The sequence below is a fragment of the Oxyura jamaicensis genome, chromosome Z, assembly GCF_011077185.1.
Source record: "Oxyura jamaicensis isolate SHBP4307 breed ruddy duck chromosome Z, BPBGC_Ojam_1.0, whole genome shotgun sequence".
Lineage (NCBI taxonomy): Eukaryota > Metazoa > Chordata > Aves > Anseriformes > Anatidae > Oxyura > Oxyura jamaicensis.
This window is the reverse complement of record NC_048926.1, coordinates 52,961,641-52,979,709: the sequence shown is the minus strand read 5'-3', so window position 1 is coordinate 52,979,709 and position 18,069 is coordinate 52,961,641. Positions and strand designations below refer to the sequence as shown.

General features: G+C 40.1%; 1 protein-coding gene and 1 long non-coding RNA gene across 2 annotated transcripts in view; both read right to left on the bottom strand.

Annotated features, from left to right (window-relative positions):
* The window catches only part of LOC118156138, a 20,782-nt gene extending 11,868 nt beyond the window's left edge, over positions 1-8,914 (bottom strand). The window contains exons 1-2 of the long non-coding RNA XR_004746166.1: positions 7,991-8,914; positions 5,008-7,955 (exon numbers count right to left, since the gene is read on the bottom strand). This is a non-coding gene — a long non-coding RNA (uncharacterized LOC118156138). The remainder of the gene's footprint in view (positions 1-5,007; positions 7,956-7,990) is intronic.
* NRG1 (neuregulin 1) overlaps positions 1-18,069 on the bottom strand; it is a 292,955-nt gene that overhangs the window by 204,833 nt on the left and 70,053 nt on the right. The window lies entirely within an intron of this gene.

Sequence of the window (18,069 nt, the reverse complement as noted above, 5' to 3'; positions counted from 1 at the left end):
CATTGAATATTGACAGTCTTGAAACTTCCATCCCTGAACTCTAAGAACTGATGCAAAACAGGGACACTCGTCCTTTCACCTGAGATTTAACTAAGCCTTAGAAGTAACCAAGAAACCAAATACAGGTCTTGAGGCTATGCGGGGATGAAAATAAAAATCACCACCACTTTAGTTCACGTACTGGACTAAAATCACTGGTACACATTTGTGTAGGCTATTTGAGTGGATCCTGACACATGCTAACTCTGTTCTCTTCCTAGCCTTCCTGCAGACACATTCCTGTATCATCTATCGGTTCCTGCACTGTGCAAAATGAACATGTTGGCCCATTAGACTGTGAAGTCTAACCATGTTGTCAGTATCTTGTAGATCCTGCCTGTCAAACCTCATAGGCAGAATTTTCTCCTCATGTTAAGAACGTAGTAAATAATATGACGGAGGGAGCTTGTGTGTGTCTGAAAAGCACCTCTACAAAGCTACCACGGGACTTGGCTGCCCTGTGTGAAGAGAAGCATGTCATAGTCCCCAGACCTGAAAAGGTTCTACTTTGGTTTCTGAATGTTTAAAAAGAAAGGCTCAAAATCAGGACAAACCAAGCTGAAATAACAAAAGGCTCTATTCTGCCTTGAAAAGTTGTCATTTTGTTTACCCTTCCTCAGTTGTCATTATAATGAATTACTTTATTTTTTATTTCTTTTTCAGCATTTTAGGGTTCCAATTCCTGCTTGTATATTTCTCCAATTTGGAGCTTAAAGCCCAGGTGCAGGTGAGTCATTACAATAAATGTGGTGGTGCTAGTGCCATGCCTTACAGCTACAGACAGATTCTGACGCTGCACCAAGCTAAGCCAGATGATGATGTTATCATCCCCAAGATGCTCATTACCACCCCAGGGTAATCATGCAGGTTGGTCTACACACTTAGACTGCATGGCTTGGGTTTGTGTTGTGCCAGCTGCTTCTGCCTACAGCAAATTGGGGAACCACTCTGCCAGCCGAATTGCACAGGTGGCAACTTCCATCAGGGTGATGCTGATGCTGACACCTACACCTGCACAGCTGGCTCAAAAGAGTGTGCCTATCCTGAGCAAGTGGTTAAGAGCATTTCAGATCCAGAGTGTAAGATCCAGATCCACAGAGATATTTAGCCACTTAGTTCCAATGACAAATATCTTTGAGAATCAAAGCCTAAAGATTTTTGGAAGAATAGGGAGGTATTTAATTCCATTCTTAAATCAGAATAAATTCTTCTTGTAAATGCTCACAGCCCACATGGGTTGGCAAGAGCACTTGAAACCGAGAGACAGATTTCTTCAAGAGTAACTGTCAGGGCCTTGCCCTCTGCCAAGGCTCTATTCCCAGATCTTCACACCGCAAAGATAATGGTTCCCAGATCTTTATACTCGATAGATATTTCATGTCACTAAAACCCTAGCATTTAGGCCCCTCCTCATGCTCTGAAAGATGTGACTGAATTACCTTGCTTTTCTTCCGTTCACATCTCAGGTGTGTCCTGTGTTCCCCTACCAATCCCTTTCGGTTACATAGATGTTTCAAAAAAACAATGCAGAAACAAAGCAAAGGAAGAGATTCATTTTGACAAGATTTATCCTACTAAGACAGATCATTGACTTGTTTCAATTTACTTCTTAAGGTCTTACCCTAAAAAGGGACCAGTAAGTCAGGCGACGTAGCCCATCCAAGCTGTGCTGGGTGACTCCAGTAGAGTGGAGTGTGATCAATGCCACATACCTTAAATATTGCCATTCTATACTATTTATCACTTCCCATATTGATTCTTGCAGCTATAAATCTTGGTCTCTCTCTCTCTCTTTTTTTTTTTTTTTTTTTTTTTTTTTTTTTTAATCTCCCTTTCAGGTTATCATATTTATTTATTTTTTTTTTCTGAAACAGTGGAACCTTCTAACAATGGGATGTGTGGACCTACTCAGGATGTAAAAGTGATCCATTACAACCTAACTTTAGGAAACAGATACTTAAATTAATATTTTTAGAGTCTGATCACATAGCATGTTTCCCTTTTAACTTGATGTCCTCTGTCCATTCTAGATTTTTGCCTAAACATCATTTTGAATAAATTCTGCCCTTGGACATGAAGTTGATTTAACTCCCGCATTACCTAAATGAACCCTGTTCTGGTGCTTTTTCATCTTTCTTATGGCCCAGCTTTGTAAATTCTGATCATTATCTATTTGCTCAAATCCTTCCAAACCGTCTCTGTTTGTGAGTCCATTTATATGTAGTTTACTCCCTCTTCTGTAAAAGCAGACAAACAAGTATATCACTAGGTCTAGATCAGAGATTTTGTCTCCAGACTCAACTCAGCCCATTGTTGGTTTCTAGCATTTAATACAAACTTGTAAAAATGTTAACTTACGGTTCTGGTTGATTAATAAAACAACATCTTAATAAACCCCAAGTATTCCATTTACCAGATTCCTTCGCATTCTCAGTTTATACCCTGCTTTGTTTAGCAGAACAGCCAAGGATTTCTGGTGAAGACTAATTGTTTATTACAAATGAGTGAATAAGTTACAGTGAGTAACTTATTCCAGGAGTTTTAACCACTCCAAACAGAATGTCTGCTGGCACAACTTAATTTCCACAACTGCATATTATATTTTAATATATTTGATTATTCATGGATGGTTGACCCATGAGTAGTTTTATATTTCCGATGAACTTTGTAAATGTGATTAACCTGAACAGAAACTGAGGTGAGAGGCTGCGCTGAGAATATAAGCTGTTATTAATGGATTCAGCAAAGCACTTACACACACGTGCTAAAATCTGAGCACATGCATTAGTGCCTTTGAAATCAAGATGAGTTAGGAAGTGTTTAATGTCTTCCTGAATGGGGAGCCAGGTGTCCAAGAATGAACTCATATTTTGAAATGCAGTCTGCTAGGTTTTATTGTTTGTACATGATGCATGCTAAACACTAAGAAACTGAAGACCATGTTATGATCCTTCTCACATGCAACAAAAATTTGGAGAAAAGCTGTGCTGAGTCATTCTTCATTAGTGAGGCAAGACTGCAGAGTGCTTACATTATAGAAATCCACCAGAAGCTCAAACTGACCAACTTCATACATTCTCCATAGATGTATACCTTATTATCATACTCTATTCCAAAATATTTTACATGATCATTCCTTCAGAAAAAAAAGTTCCAAGTGTTCTGCATTCTCACTGTGACCCATAATCTGAAACACAACTAGAGCCATCTTCACCACTCTTGGCACAGGCTCACATGCAGCTTCAATTAAATGCTGCCAGTGCAGCTTTTTATGGGTTTTATAGGCAATACAACGGAGAGAGCTCATGGGTGAAATCTCCTCATGAAGAGTGTGAGAGCACTGCAACGTCTCATTCACAAATCAAAAGGCCTGACTGTCCATTCTTCTGCTAACCTACCACTATACTGTGATAAAGACCATTGCTGCAAGATGAGTATCAATAAGGAAATCCAGCAAGTAATTTCCCTCAGAGAATATCTACTATGGGTATCATGGCAGTAGTGCAGATATACATGTATGTGTGTGTGTATATATAAATATATATCTGTGTGTGTGTATGTGTATGTGTACAGATACATGTACACACATACAGGTACATATGTAAATTGATATGTATCAATGTAAGAAATATGTATGTTCAGGCCAGCTTTTTTTTTTTTTTTTTTTTTTTTTTTTTTTTTTTTCATCAAAACCACTGAATGCATAAATGCCTGGTCAAACAGATTTTTTTCCTGTTCTGATCTTTTAGAGAAGGCAAGGGAAATAATATCAGGATTAATGATTCCAGGCCATTTCCGCAGAGGAAAATCAAAAACAAATTTCTTAGCAGTTTTGGATCTGGAGTTAGCAAATAATAAACTATCTCTCCCTCCAGGAAGGAGCAAAGGCCATTAGATGCATGCAGCTATCCTGTATACCAGAGATAATTAACTTGGCCTTTTGCTGTATAAAGAGGCGTATTGTAATCTTACTAACTGAGCCTGTCAGTTTGTAATGAATTGTCTTTTCCTTGCAAATGTATTGCTATGGGTCTGCCTATGATCTCAGTGGTGTCTACAGGCCGTCGTGAGTCATCTGTATTCTAGGTAGATGTTAGCTTTAGCTATATATTTATAACCAATTGCACTCACAGTTCTTTCTCATCAACTCATTAGCTAAACTAAGCACTACAAATCAAATACCCCCATGTATTTAGAGCAGCTTGACAATTCTCTGTGCTATAGACTCTTGGCTGGGCTGGACACAAGGACTTAAAAGGTAAAATCTAACTACTTGAGCAAAATACCAGCACAGGTGTTGTGGTTTTGAAAGGTTACTTTGACATTAAAGTCATTTGGAAAGACTAGAAAAACACAACAGATTATTCCTCCCATGACATTAATCCATACTTTCCATTCACGATACTACTCATGTAGCAAACCCTGGCTTATCCAGCAGATCCTTACTTGTCAGGCACCCTAAATCTGAGAGGAAATCCTCCAGGAAGTCGGCAGAGGTTGTGTCTATATCATATCCTTTACACTGAAGGCATCTTTCCCCTCCAGCTCACTGACTACTTTTGCCTCTTTCCACTTCCCACAGGAGTGGCTCCATGACATGGAACAGGTTTTCACATATATAGCTTCGGTAACAGAGCACTTGCAATACGGAAGAGGTTCAGTGGGTTGTGTGCTGGTCAAATTCTGTGAGAGCACTTTTTTTCCTCACAGGGACAAAGGGAGTATAATCGCAGTGAAGACTGTGGAGCACGGTCTCTTCATTAATGGGACCTAGAAAGGACCTAGATGGCTAAATTCACAAATATAGTGAGAGCACAACACCACATTAGTTGGTAAGGTTTGACTTCAGGGCAGTATGTGGTGGAGGTTGCACTAACCTGCAAAGGTAGTCCACACAAAATGACATACTTTATTTTGAGTGGCACGTGCAGAAAAGGACAGTGTAGTTTGTAGCAAGTAAATCTAAACACATAGAGAAGATATCTTTAAAGGGCAAAACCAAAGGCATTGGATCATGATTTTTTTTTTTTATTTTATTTTTTCTCCATACATTGTCCTTCCTATTTGAATCAAAGATTCCTCAATACCATTGTTTTCAGCCCAGTACTGTTCAGTGTCCACCATGGTCAGGCAGTCTTCTTGGTACCACCCTAAAAAAACAAAAGTTAACTATGGATGCTAATAGGGGAAATAACTGGATGGTCCATAGGTGTCATCTCCCTGGGTAACACTGGGTTACAATGAACTGCTGCCGAATGGAGTTTGGCCAGAGCTGCAGGGAGCCCTTTCACCAAGGTGATGGACTTCCTCCATCTGACATCCTTCACCACCTGTACTGGCAGCAATAGCTCAGTTTCTTACTTGCCAATGTCATATGTTTACAAATCCTGAGTCTGGGCGCCAAACCTCACAGGATGTTTAAAAAGACCTTGGAACAGCGGCTGGAACCAAGGGCTTCGCTGTCCCATCCCAGCACCATATGACCCAGTTAGAGAGCTGCTCTCTCTTCCACTTAGTTTCTAATTTTTTCCAAATGGTGAAACAACTGTAATAGCAGGGAAAACAACCTCAAACAAGAACATTTCGCCATTGTCTTGGAGAAAATTCCTTGATGGTGGTGACCCCTCCCACACAGAGGGAGGATTTGCGCCACAGACTGCAAGCTCCCCAGCACTGACAGATCAGGCCTCCAGGCAGACTGACGGGAGGTGAGACGTCCAATTTGCAGCCCTCCAGGGAACAGAACCTAGGTCTCCCAAGCTTTTAGCTAGTGGCCTGGGAAGTAGAAAACCCCAATCAATGTTTTATTGATCACCTACAGCCACACATCCTGAACCATTATTGAAAACCATTTAAGTCTGCACATTTTTGACTCCAATAAAAAAGTAAGAACAGGGTTTTTTGCATTGTTATTTCACATGGACAATTTTGAATTAGTTCTGTTTGAAGACACGGTGATAAGGCAGAGTCTCCAGATGTTGCCTCACAGCTTCCTATACACCTCATTTCTGTAGTTACCATAAATGTTTTAAGCTGGCGTCACAGCACAACATCAACATCAATGTTTTAAATGACAAACCACGGCTGCAAAGTGACCACGTTTCTCTGAATTTTAAGGCAAACACTTTATCTCACTTAAACCCTTAGTAGCCATGTGGTTTTGCCCATCTTCTCAGGAACATTTAAAGTACTCTTTTTCTTATAAACAGTTTAAAGTCATAATGGTAAACATACAGGCCCAAAGCTAAACTTCCATTCCTTACACTTGTGTTGGTTATTTGCAACAATACCAGCAATGTTTACCAATCCACCAGTACAGTTTACACTGACATCCTCCACTCATTTACCTCTTGTGCCATGATTAATTGTTGGCTTAGACCAAGGAAAAGATAGAAATGGATATAGCCTGTGCACCAATTCAGATCTACTGTGGAGTGAACTTTAGTTTTTTAATGTGATTTAAAAAATCAACTGAAGACGCAGTGCTGTAGATTTCTCCTGGACTTTTCAGTAATTTTCAGTGCTTTTACTAAGCCTCCTTGGAACCGCTAGAGCACAGAAAAGCTACAGTTAGTGGAAGAGCCAAATAGTTTGCGACTGATGGATCCTTCTGGACAGATAAAACAGGCAAGACTCTGGGAGGCAGATTTCAACAACAACACTGTTGTACCTCCTAGAGCCTCCTCCCTGTTGCTTCTGAGACTGAGTTGAAGTCCATTATGGAACAAAACAGCTCACGTCAAGAAGGATTCCAGAGGACAGAATGACCTGAGAGACCTTGGAGATTATGGAGAGCTGCTACATCAACCTAAGAAAACTGTTTGCACAAGGTTTCCCTCGCCTCCTTGAATAGCTCATCAGGACTTCGGGTCTCTTACTTTCCATATCATGTTTGCCAGCATTAAGCAGCAAATACAAATGGGGTATAAGACAAGAGACAGCTTAGGATGTCATTAAGATTCACTAAATAGCAAGGACAACACATAGCCAGATCAACTCTTTAGACAAAACTGGCATAATAATCAACGGCAGCAATCCTGCAACAAAGATAATTGGAAATCACTGAACACTGCAGAAAGAAACCAACTGCAGGCCATAGGCACACAAGTTTCTCATTTTAATTTAAACACTCTATCTTTGTCTATTTTTTTTTCAGAAACCTTGGCACAGAGATGGGCCTTGCTGCAGACCTTAGTGATCAACAGTCTGGAGATACTTCACAGCAGGGTCAAAGTCTTCAAGGATTTTCTTTGAGTCCTTGAAACAGAACATGAAACAAAGAAGGGACTCCAACAATTGATTCTGATAAAGAAATATCTTTGAAAACCTATCAGTCAACACCACTTTCACAGAGCTGTTACGGCAAGACAATGAATAGTATTAGAGTAAGAAATGTGGATTTCAGAGGGAATTTGATTGGTACATAGTTTGGCTGAGAACTGGCCATGCTTCCAATAAGGCAAATGATATAACTTCAACGAGGTAACACCAAGAAACATATAGAAGTCAGCAGCAAAAGGAAAGTTGTCTATCATGGGTTCACTGGAGTTGATAAAGGACTCCAAAACTAACTTTTTACAATTTCCCCATCATTTATATAATATATATTGATATAGTCAGAAGTTGCAACTTAAGTTTAGTGGCTGCTATATCTGTCTGTTAGATATACAAGTATTTCCTAAACTCTGATGAATGAGTAAATATGGAAATAGCATTACAGGGCCATACATAATAGCAGGTCCCCTCCTAAAGACTGATAAGCAGTGTGGTGGAATATTTAGGGGTTTAGCCATTCTTGATTTCCTTTATTTTAGGTTTACAGGTCATGACTGCAAAGAGTGCACATAACAAAAGGACAGAAATGAAGACATTTTTCCTTATGCCTTGAACAGAAACCAGATTACAAAAGCTCTTGTCTAAAACAAACAAACAAACAAACAAACAAATGAACAACAAAAAAAACCCTGTCTTTCCATTTTCTGAGTGTCTACAATTAGCTCAACTGCTCATATTTTCCAGAATTTTTTTTTTTTGGGGGGTTTTTCAAATTTTTTTTTTTTTTTTTTTTTTTTTTTTTTTTTTTCCAGAACCCACACACAGGAGTTCCACAATCTCATCACTGCCCTTTAAGACCATTATCACCTCTTTCCAAAATGCCTCTGTCCTAGAGCACTCCCAAGGCACATCCTGGAGAGTTCATTTCCTCATGTGTCACATACATCTTTCTGTCCTAGTGGGAGTGGATTTGGAGCTCTAAATTAGATTTCTGATAGAAAACAGGTGACCTTCATTCTTTCCCTCCTGTTTTATAGTCTCTTTGCTTCTCTCTTTGAGCCGAACTCACCCTTACTCTAATTTACTTTATTGCTGCTTTATTATTCTGTATTATTTTGTTATATACTTTCTATGTGTTTCATATAGCCCACTTGGAAGATTCAGAGGCTAGAAGTTCTGGACAATCTTTACCTATCTTAAGCAGTGCTCCCATCTTTGGAATTAATATTGGTGCAGATAAAGAGCTCTGTATTAGGGATCTAGGCAGAGAGTGGGGTTAGATGGAGGCATGTGCTGGTGGAAATCCATGGTAGTATTTATCTGCCCAGACTCCACTTCTTTTGGGGAAGTGTGTAGAAGGCAATCTGCACTTGATGAAATAGAGACAGCTACATCTAGTGATTCATGAAGCAACAGTTGCTAGCCACATAAGCCAGAGAAAACAGCATCTTTAAGAAACAAAGCAAAGTTCTTGGGGTAAACTTCAATTATTTAATTACGTTATGACAGTGGGTGAAGCAAGCACAACATACGTTCCTCATATGCAAACAGACAAAACGCAACAAAAATATGTAAGTAATCTACCATTGCAATTTATTTGCTCATTTTTAAAATTATATTAAGGTTGGTCTTTTTTTTTTTTTTTTTCCTTGCACAAATTCCTCTTTGATAAGTCTCAGGTAATAAAAATCCAGGATAGAGTTTTCAAAACATGTACCTCCATGGAGTCATGGGTGGATCCATATGGAGTAAACCAGCATTGAGCTGGGATTTTCCTCATGCCAGTGTAAGCAGTTGTGGTTGTGTTGACTGCAAAGGAGAACCTCTTTCAGGGAAGCTACCACAGCCTACTCTGGCTGACAGACAAGCTGATACTTGACTTGAACTCATTATTACTGTAGCTCAACTGCCTTCTGTCAAGTTAGGAACACACACTTCTTTTTGCAGAAAAGGGAATATGTTACATCCATTTTCCAGGAGACACAATTCATACTATGGAGTAAATCCAAAGCAACCTGTTCTACCATTTCTGGCCTCTTTACCATGCCATGATGAAGGGACGTGGGTAGTTTGTCAGTGATTGTTGTATTATAAGGTCCTTCTCATGCATTTTGCTATGTGGTTTGGATATATAAAACAGGTAGTAAGTATCTCTACTGCATGAAAATACACAAAGCAACATCCTGATACAGGCTTATGTATAGTTCTCAGAGCTTTCCAGATAAACTGAGAATATTCTTGATATTCCAAACCAGCTGGTCCTTAAAGAATAATTTCTGTAAACCCAATGGTACCTGTGGGCCCACATTTCTTTCTGAAGTCATATAATATCTACCCAAGCAGCGTACTGCAAGCTTTCTCATACTGTGGTCTGTAGACAGCTGCTGGACCATCAGCTTTCAGACTTTTGTATGCATATTACTTTCTACTGAAAAAAAATAGAAAATAAGCTTGGGACCTTTTCCTTGGAAGTTCGCATGCTTACCATGGGGAATGTTGCATAATGGCTGATGAAGGAAAGGTGGATACAGCAATCTTGGCCAATGTGAGGAGCTGAGGAAGAAATTGTGAACAGCTGTGGAAGGTGTTGCAGAGATGTGATCTCTGGGAAGGAGACATCTCTTACCATGAAAAGTAAGAGTCTGCTTTGCTTACTGTTGCATAATGCCAACCAGGAAAAAATACTACCCTTCCAAAATAAATAAATAAATAAATAAATAAATATAATAATAATAAGAAACAAAAACAATCAAAAAAGCAAACCAGAAACAATTCCACCCCAAAGCAAATCTAAACAAATATCTTCTGCCCCAAGATAATCTTCCCAGGAGAGAGAGACCACAGGTCTTTCAGAAAACTTCCATGGCCCACCAAAGCCCCAGTGTAAGTCAGGGTGTACTGTTCTCTGAGACATCCTGAGAAGCAAAGAGATTCCACAGAGATGCAACTGGTGCTCCCAAGGTTTCTTCACTTATGTTTCCATTGAGGGTAAGATGATCTTTGATTGAAACCAGTAGGCCAGTGTGCTCACAGACACCAAGCTCTGTGGTCATTAGATGATTCTGTTATCCACTTCTCTGTTGCTGACGGAGAAGCACTAGATGAAAATAGAGGTGCTTTGCAAGGCTTCATGTCAGAACTGTCTTGTCTTTGACAGAGCTCATACATTTAAATATCTACGCATCTTACTCAGAACAATGGGCACTATATCCTGATGCATTCTGATGTACTCATTGTCCTGATGCTGGACATGATCAATCTCCATGTGACAGGGTGTGTCTGAATGAGGTGCTGTTGCAGAGGGAAAGTGATAAGGAACTGGGAACTGCTGTATACAGGAAGGTGAGAGGCTGCACCAAATTCATATGTGACCTACTCTGTTCTCTAAACTCAAAAGGGGATCAAAGCACTGCTTTTATTCCGTAGTTTTATTCATTGATATGAAATAATCTCTCCTATTTCTGCACTACTTTAGCCCTTGCAAGGGCTAATAACATTTCCTAGACCTTGCAGAGATACTTCTCAGAAATACAATGCCTGCTTAGTGGAGCTTTTAACCACAGTAGCTTTCTGTTTATTTTGGGACTGAACCCTTTTACCTCAACTTTTTATAATCTTCTGACATGGAAGAACATGCTCTCAGTGAACCACAAATGTTCAAGTCTAGTTAACTATTATTCCATGTGTCCCTTTACTGCCCTACTGTATATACAGTATATGCAAGTAATGAGAGAGACATCTTGCTGCAGGAAGCAGTAGAGTGACCTAACAGGGAATGATACTCAGGGTTAGAGATGGCAGAATCTCCTTTTCCAGAGGATTCAAGGAAGATGCAGACCGAATCTTGAGCGGAAAGATGAATTAATGCCCTAAAGTGAAAATGAAACTCCACCTTTTCTCCACTAGGAAAAGCTAAAACATTTATGGTAAACAGTATCAAGAAAAGGTCATTAGCTGTGGATTTGTGTGGATGGGTGTGTTTTGTTATCACAACATTGCTGTAATTCACCAAAAATTGAGCAGAAGGGTACGCTGAAGAGCAGAAACGAAACTGGGTGCATATAGCAGTGTTGCTGTAGTAAATTCCTTGAAATAATTAACGGTTAGGAGGAGGTTGCCTGCTGTTCCACATGTGGAAGAACAACAGATGGGCAGCTTTATACTTCTCTGATAATAAAATGACCTAATGCTCTATTTAGAAAACTAGAAATGCTTCTCCCTGACTGTTTACAGATTTTAGAAATATCATGATAAGCAAACCCAGAAAGTTCAAAGCAATGATATAAAGGACAAGTGGATAAATAATGACCCAACTTTGTTACGAAACATAGTGGAACTGTTGTATTGCTAATATAAACACAGATGACCTTTATTTTTGCTCATTTTTCGTCCCTAGAACAGGAAACAGCAGATAATCTTTATCAGCCAGTAGAATCTTCCACTTTGCTTCTAATTCTGAGCTGTGGGGCAGATTAACATGCTGCATTTGGGAGTATGACAATACTACTATCATTTCCAAGCACATGCTGAACAAATGATATGGGTCTGAGAAGAAAGACATAAAGCCTTGGATCTCCCAAGGATTATACAAACCATGTCAATAAGCACCCACTCCCATTGCTTAACAGAAAGGCCTAAAACCAAATTCACAGCAACCAAATTCACACATAAGGGGTTACTGTATAAAAATATCTATGAAAAACAAATGGATTTTTCATATAAAAAATAATCTTTACGTCCCATAGCATGAAAGACTTAAAAGTTATTCTACTTGCAAAGTGTTACGACTGATATACAACAATCTGTTCCCTAGGTGGGTTGTTCGGCCCTTCTGCTCTTCTCATTTTCTCTCTTGTGTTGGCAACCAGGGACAAGGGAAATCATCTGACAGAAAACTAACCCTGAAAATCTATGGCATGAGACTCTAAGATGTTATTTTAAAGGCAGATTGACTCCTGATTTGGGTGTGCTTTTTTTTTTTTTTTTTTTTTTTTTTTTTTTAAATACACAATCACTAGAGCTGGTTTAGGTGCCAGTACACCTCTGGAGACAAAGAGGTAAAGGTGAAGGGCATATGACCACCCCTTTGTTTTCTGTATGAACTTCTACTGGCTTAACACAATTCTGAAATTCAACATCAATGACTCTTTTATTTCCATTACAACAGGTGTGAGGCCTGAGCCAAAAATTAGGTTTGAATCATACTGGGAGCTGTTTGAGACTCTCTACCCCACAACCTCCTCTCCTCCTCCCCCCCCCCCAAAAAAAAAGGTGGGGGGGAGGGGGAGAAAATATTAGTGCTCTCCCACGGTTCACAGTTGTCATTGACAAAATCATGTCAATTATCTGCATAGGATACCAATGGATTGCTGCTGGTATCACTAGGTAATGGGAAGCACAGAACTGACAACAGAAATCCCAGTTGAGTCTGCTGGAAAATACATGTTGTATATTCCCATTTGGCTGCTTAAAACAAAAGTGTTCACATTCATTCTCTGTGTCTAGCAAAGTAAATCCCTGCTTTCTACCTTTCTAAAGAACATGCCCAGTGTGGGAATGGAGCAGTTGCAAAAACAAAGGTATTTCCTTTTGATGGTGGAGTAGAGATAGAACTACTTGGAAAATATGTCATAGGCTATTTGAATCACATTTTTGCAATATTGCCATTAATGACAGTTCAAAAATCCAAAACTGAGTGAGGTACTGCCTTGCCCATCTTCTCTCTCCCTTCTGTTTTGAAATTAGATTGAGAAAACACAAATCTACAGAATAATGTTTGAGAAGTTTCTAGTGGCTTTCTGTTTTTTGAACCAATTATATCTTAAAGATCTTCCCCCAAACTACAGGTGTGAGAAAATTCTTTCTTTGCCGTGAAGCTGGGACCCTCACATAGTATCAGAGCTGGAACTGAAGAAGAGGAATCCTGCATGTTGGCAGTGCTCCAGCTGCTGTGCTGTGAAGGCATCTTTGGGTCATTTTATAACAGCTCCTGTCCTGTAAAAGTTGCAATTAAGATGCAAGGTGGGGGAGGAATGCTGTTCTTTGCCCTGGATGGGAATTTCCTACAAGTTTGTGCAACATCCTTAATGCCACTAACAAAGATAAGTGACTGTCATTTTTACAGTGTGTGTTCTTCATGGTTCACAGCTCCTACAGAGTCTGCAAAGTTACTCTGTATTTGTGTCTTTTCTGATCGGAGCCAGTGACCTTCTCACTTTCAGAGAAAATAGAAAAACAGCAACACCTCTGTAGAAGATAAGAGTGTGATGAGATCCACAACCACACATCACAAGCTTTGAGTGTGTGAAAGATTGGCTTCAAAGTGAATTATGCGGTGAGCAACCAGCTTTAATGCTATGCCAGCCTAATCAGGTCCTAATCTGGGCATTTCACAGTGCTCCAGGGCAGCTGCTTGCTGATATATTGAAACTGTATGTTCCGCTTCCACTGAAAAACAGAATTTACAAGCCAGCCATCATTTTGTAAGCCAATCCTTATCTATAATCCAAAATCAGCATAGCAACTACACACATTTTTCTTCAGGTAAATATTAGCTAAGAACTTAAATTGAAGCAGGGGAAGAGAGGGGAAGAGAGAGGAGGGGAGGGAAAGAGAGGGGAAGGGAAAGGCAGGGAAGGGAAGGGAACATGAATCAAAAACACAAGAGTCAATTTAAATTACAAACTAGGAAGAAAATGGCACCCGGCTTAAATGGATTGGAAAAATGCCAGCAATATACAGGTGAATCTCCTTGGACTGTTTTTGCCAAATTGAAATGCTGGTTGCACTGGATGGACATATTGCCACATTTCTTCTAATTAGCAACATTAGTCATTCAAGCAGTACCAAGTGTCATTTCCTTTCACAGACTGTCTCAGGGAAATGAGACAGCATTTCACAACAGGCCAAACTGAAGGATGGATGGAGCCAGCATCCCCCTATTTCATTGTGTGACACAGCAAGAGCTTCCCCAGTGAATTAGTCCATTGCTGTTCAGGGAAGCTGGGGCTTTCTTTCAGCTAGAAATTCATTTCCTGTTGGTTTAGTTGTAAAATACCAGGCTACCAGAAGAAGGGAGGCAATTCTAAGTTCATTGAAAAATCCTGGTACAATTGACTGTTCCTCAGCCCACACCATGCGATTCAGAGTGGTAAGTGATCATTTCTGCAAATGAGCAAAAAAAATCAAGTCCTTGTCTTTTTACCATTATATGAGACTTCTTATTTATACCTGTGATGCACGACTTGTGACAGATCTCCAAGTGTGCTGACTGCTTATCACAGGAAGGCATAGGTGGTACAAAGGAAAGACTGCTCTTTCCATTGCATTGCCCATCAACCGAGCGGCAGCTGTGTGACATACAGCTTGCCTCCCCACCCCTCTGCCTTTATGGTACTATACTCGCTAAAAAGACAGATGTCCCACCCACTACTGGTTAAGCCTTAGCAGCAGGCATGAAAGATCTGCACAGGGCATCTGAGGTCTCAGGAACTACCAGAACAGATTCTTCTCTGTGACTGAAAATGAGACTGTGACTAAAATCCACCAGTGTTCAGTATCGCATTTTGGATTGCTAAATGTAAGCAGCATTCCCAAAATGCATGGATATATCAAAAGACCCTATCGTTTCATCAAAAAGTGACTCATCAAAATCATAACCAAGTTGCTTTCTTTGCACATTAAAGTTTCTCTTTCAGTACTTTGCTCATTTAGAATAAATCAGCCTGGGATGAGAGAAAGAGCTATTGCAAGATACTCTTGTATTCAGATCCAGAACAGATATACACCCAGGCAAAGATGTATTCTGTCCACTCCTCTTTCCAACTAAAAACAAAAAATGAGGAGAAAAGCAAGAAATTATTTTCACCTAGTTGAGAAAGGAAGAAATATCTAGGTAGACAGGCCTTGATTACTGCCAGCAATCCCAAGGAAAAACATCTGCCTTAAATTCCAGAAGCCTGTTAATTTGCATTGTCCACTTTTATTTATTTATTTATTTATTTATTTTTCCAGTGAAGTCCATTCTGAGCCTTTTAAAGAACCGTGATGGCTGGTTGTCAAAATGTGGGCTATACACCTGCCTCAGTTACCAATGCCACTTCTTGCTCAGTTGCTTATGGAAAGCAGTACTATATATCTGACAGAATCATAGAATGGTTTGTGTTGCAAGGGACCATAAAGATCATCTAGTTCCAACCCTGCTGCCATGGGCAAGAGATGCCACCCACCTTATCAGTGTGTCCAGGGCCCCGTCTAACCTTGTCTTGAACACCTCCAGGGATGGGGCATCCAAAACTTCTCTGGGCAACCTGTTCTATTGCCTCACCACGCCTTGAGTGAAAAATTTCCCCTAAAATTTAATCTAACTCCCTCCTCTCTTAATTTCAAACCATTCCCCCTTGTCCTATTATTATCTTCCTGAGCAAAATGTTGCTCTCAATCTTTTTCATAAGCCTCTGTTAAGTATTGAAAAGCAGCAATGAGGTCTGCCCAGAGACTTCTCTTCTTCAGGTTAAAAATCCCCAACTCTCTCAGCCTTTCTTCATAGCAGACTTTCTCCTCCATTTCGGTTTAAACTTGGAATCTCTACTACCATGACAGAGCTGCTGTTGCAGTCTGCCCGTGAAGAAGTGCTACCATCATCTCTGTTCTCAGTGACTGCCAGGCTACAGCAGTGGGGAGTAGCTTTGCCTGTGTTAATGGACAAGGTGTCTAAAGTCTTTTATAGATCTACATCAACAGCTTTCAGACCCATTCATTTCAGTAAGGGCACAAAGGTTGACTTTTACAACTGTCCAAAGAATGCCTTTTTGAAAGGAAAATGCTCTTGACCCCAGTCACAGCGGTGCCGTGTAGATGCTTTGCTCATTTTGCCACTAGAGCTAGCAAGAGAGTGCAGTGCAAAGAGAAGGCATGAACAGCTCAGTGGAGCTCTGCATTTTCATTGAAGCAGCTAGTTTAAAATTAAACTCATCAAGGAGGAAATCTGTAATTCTCTTTCTCATGTCAATTGAAGCCAGTCAAAGAGGTTGCCACAGGAGAATGTAAGCTGATGGGAAGATGCTGCTGGTCAAACTCTTATGTACAGATCAGAATAGAAAAATGAAAGAAGAGGGATGGTGTGATGCATGCTTTGGTATCACCTTTTGTGAAGGAGAGATCTTACTGATTCTGAAGTAGCTGTAATAGTCTGATGGGTGTCTTTACTTTGGAGTTGCCAGCACATCCTTTGTAAAAACAATATGGGACAATGTTAAACATGGCTGTCTTAATTGTCAGAGTGATTTGTTAATAGGAAGTACAAACATCAGACAATAAAGAGGCAAAAAGAGGATGCACCCTCAGTAATGATCTTTGTCAGAACTTAAATATTTCAAGTTTTCCTTTCTTTACAGCCTAGTCAATAAAAAGCTACCAAAACTGGCATACATGGCACTTTGCCCATAAAACGCTGGACAGATGACCAGAAAACACAGAAAGTCTAGGAGAGATGATTCTCCACGCTTCACAAATACATCTGCTCTTGCCTGAGGAGATCTGTCAGGGAACTCAGGAGTCCACCTGCTAATTAGTTTTTGCAACCTCTTACGGCAAACTCTGTCAATTTTTGCACAGCCTTGATGCATGTGGTGCAGGGTAACATGGAGCAGGGAGGAGGCAGCTGCCAGTTTCCCAGTGTCCTGTGCTTAGTCCAGTCAGCAGACACTCATTCCGAACACCATCTTGATATCTAAACACCATTGCTGATAGGGGTCTGTAGGCGCTTAGGAGCCTGTGTTTCATTGACAGGCAAAAAAGATTAGGTCTCTAATAAGCTTGTCATAATTTGGCAATAACTCTTAAATGACTTCTATGGTTGCAAAAATCTTCCTTTGATTTATTCGCTTTGTGTGGTTCAAGCAGCCCCTCTTTCCTAGCCCTTGCTTTTTCATCATAGCCAGTGAATTTGCAAGTTCCTCTAACAGACCTTTAATTAAAACAAATTACACACAAGTTTGGGCTTTTTACCGCAGTATATTTTTAGAAGATCTCGCCTTTTTCTTTTTATTCTTTTGCCTCAGAAGTGCTAATACATCACTTGTTCCTAACCAGTCCAGTCTTCCACCAGGTTCAGCTCAATAAAATGCCACACACACATCACTTCAGAAGAAAATGTGTTACAGTCTAGAAGGGCTGCTATGGCTTGTTCCAGCTTTTATGACTATGTTTGTCAGATGGAGATGAACAGCACAGATCATTCCTTTAGTAACACTCTACCGTCAGAAACGATTCAATGGGTCACACAGTCCCTCATCTGTTAATTTCGAACTAAACACGAGCACATGTTGAGAGTTTGCACTTGTTAATTAATGCAGAGTAATGCTGTGCTGTTTGCCAGCCTCCACAACATACACTTCACTTCTAATTGGGAAAAAATAAAATAAAAAGAAAATGAAAAACAATGAACATGTTTCTTCACATATCTAAGGGAATGCATTCACCTTCTTCTTGATTTTCTCTTCCTGGATTTCAGGATAGTGGGTGGAGAGAGAGGCTAGGGAAGGAAGCTGGTAGGCAGTGATGCTGGGTGACACCTGAGGGGACACATGCCACAAGAAAGCTTTATTGCTTGGTCTTAAATGTGTTGTACTGTACAGACATGTGCTCTTTGTTCTACCTCATACAGTCACTGCATAACAGTATTGAGTGCTGAAGTAGAACGGGTGCATTGTCAGCTCTTGGATATCCAGGGCAAATGACAGATAGCCCAGATGA